A 2,917-nucleotide genomic window follows, 5' to 3' on the forward strand; every position below is an offset into this window, starting at 1 on the left:
TGATCTGAAGCAAAACTGGAAGTATGAACATGTCTTTTATGTCTGTTTTAGTCAAGGAATCTTAAAACGGAGTGAATAACTCTCAAAATAAGGTAAATTAGTTCTTTCACCAAAATAAAACTTCTTTCAAGATTCAGTTACAATTCAAGTTGCTTGATTTAAGAATCACATATAAGGCATCAATGACTGACTTCAAACATGTTGAAACAAAGAGAAACTATACAACCTTATGATACAATTACACATTTTCAGTAGAGATGCAACAGGCTGTCAGATCCTAATCTGGTGTTTAAAATAATGAGATAGCTGATTCTGTATTATTTAAATTTTTTGTCTGTTTTTCACATGAGCTATGACATTTTATATAGTATGTCGGTGACCGACAAGCAGGTTGCTCCCCCTTTTTGATCAAACCCTTTATGGCAGAGTAGTTGTGTATCAGAGCAAAGGTCATGAGGTCACCAACAACATAATCAGGGTTCACCATCTAGGGGTCATTATTGAAATAATTTAGTTGAAAGCTATATTTTAAATAAATGAACAGAAGGTTTGAACTGATGGTGGTAAAGGAGAGATCATGGGGTCAATAAAATGAATAGGACTCAACCTCTAGGTGTCATTAATGTGGCAAGCAATTTTACAAGGAATCAGATAAAAACTACTGAAAATACATTAAAGTTTGACCTGAAGGTGGTGCTAAAGCAAATGTCATGAGCTCACCAAAATACATTGGCTTCATCCCTTATGAGGACTTATTAATGTGTTCAAACCATTCCATTAAGTGCCATATTTCTGTTCCATAGTGGATTTCTCTATCGCCCTCTTCAATGCACTCCCATTACTTTTCCCCTCACCAACTCCGCCACCAAAGCAGCTTGGAAATGCCAGTGAGGCTCTCCTCCATATCCTCAAGGTGAGAATTATGTTGGTCCTTTACCAGCCACTGTAATGTGTCCTTTGTTTACTCACATCGTTGTACATGTTCACACCTAACAAGAGCTACTTAAAACTTTAGGTTCACTAGATTAAATTGCTGTCAAAGTCTAGATCAAACACGAATTACAATAGCATGACCTACAAACATATCTACAGGTTTCACTGGAAATAACACTCTCCACCATATTGTCCTTATCGTTCTGTTCCAGCCTGGCGAGGACCCTGGGCTCTACCTGGAGAAGCGGCCTCTCTCCTCCCCGGTGCTACTGTTTGATGGAACGACCAGCATCGTTGCCGTGGGAAACAGGCCAGTGTGCAACCTCCCCCAGGAGGATTTCTGGGAAGGAATTTTGGTGTTAATGGCATACTACTACACTTTGCACTTGACATACCCAAAATGTGCTGCAACAGTCCTCTCTGTCATTCAGACCGTGGTAATAGGATTTTGTCAGGTCAGTTGTTTTGCTTTTTGTTTGCTGTGCCTTAGCTTGTTTTGTTCATAACTTGGATAGCACATAACACAAGTTTTGTCCAGAGTCCTATGGTTATTTGCTAAAAAATACACGTAGCAGAGGTCCCACACATCCTTAAAAGGTCTTTTTTGTATTTTCCAGAGGTCTTATATGGCACTTTAACTGAGACGTAACTGTGCAACTGTGTTTATTTTTCTTGGATTGTCTTTTTGGCATTTGCAGTGTATTACATCTGATTGCCATTTTCTTTGCAGTGCAGAATTTCTTTTTCTTTGTTTAGTCCATAAAAATATCTTGAATGTCTTTAAAAGGTCTTATTGTATATGACACTTTTTTCTGAGACATGTTAAGACATAACTGAGAATTTCATGACTTATTATTTGTGGATTGTTTCGCACGTACAGTGTATTACATGTGATTTACACTGTACACTGTCTAAACCTAAAATGTGTTTGATTTTATGATGTTTGAAACCTGACAGTAAATAACATAAATAAATGTGGATGTTTATAATGCAGTCCTGGCTGTGGTTTCAGTATGTCAGTCAAGATGTGTAGTCTAGGAATAAGGACCGGTTTTTATATGGATAACATGAGACAACTTGTATTAAGATACAGCTTAATCATACTATACTTAAACTGAGTCATTTTTACTTAAAATAGAATTTTTATTCAATGTTTTTAATCTGTAATTTGCTACAATTAACGGGGGGAAAAAATAATTATTTGCTTATATTTAGTATATTTCCCTTATTATTGGGCTGTATTAAGTTCAATTTCAAGTAATTTAATCTAAAAATAAGCATTTTCACCTTATTTTTAACACTTATATAATACTTATCTGGGACTACTTATTTCTAGATTTGAAAATCTTATTTCAAGATTTCTTATCAAGTAATATTAACTTGCTGCATGGACAGATAATTTCACTAGTTTTGAGTAGATTCTCTTCAAATTTAGTGCTTATATTCAGTCTACCCTTTTTTGCAGTGTCCAGAGATTATCTCTGGGCGGTGATGAAAGCATACGGCTTCCCAACAGGCTTTATTCACATGGTAAGATGTATGTATTTAAAATCTAATGTGTGTGTAAATGTAAATGGTTATTTATCCGAGTCTTTCGAAGTGGAGAGAGGTGTAAAACAGGGCTGCCCTCTGAGTGCAGCTCTATATATTTTAGCATCAGTCCTCTAATCAAACACATCAATAATGACAGTATATTATCTGGAACATGTATAAAGTCACTGCTGTGCAGAGGTGTCAAGTAACGAAGTACAAAAACTTTGTTACCTTACTTAAGTAGAATTTTTGGGTATCTATACTTTTCTGGAGTAATTATTTTTCAGCCGACTTTTTACTTCTACTCCTTACATTTTCACGTGATTATCTGTACTTTCTACTCCTTACATTTTCCAAACAGCCTCGTTACTCTAGTTCATTTCGGTTGTTTTCATCGTTTATAAACATAGAGTGAATTTGATCAGAATCAGAATCAGAATCTGAATTTTGT

The 2,917-nt window shown here is 35.6% G+C and overlaps 1 protein-coding gene across 1 annotated transcript in view; it reads left to right on the forward strand.

The window, feature by feature from the left end:
* Positions 1-2,917, forward strand: part of mtr (5-methyltetrahydrofolate-homocysteine methyltransferase) — a gene marked incomplete at its 5' end in the record, with an annotated part of 32,378 nt that overhangs the window by 22,675 nt on the left and 6,786 nt on the right.

This window comes from Morone saxatilis, unplaced genomic scaffold, assembly GCF_004916995.1.
Source record: "Morone saxatilis isolate NCDOM2014 unplaced genomic scaffold, NCSU_SB_2.0 Contig1, whole genome shotgun sequence".
NCBI lineage: Eukaryota > Metazoa > Chordata > Actinopteri > Moronidae > Morone > Morone saxatilis.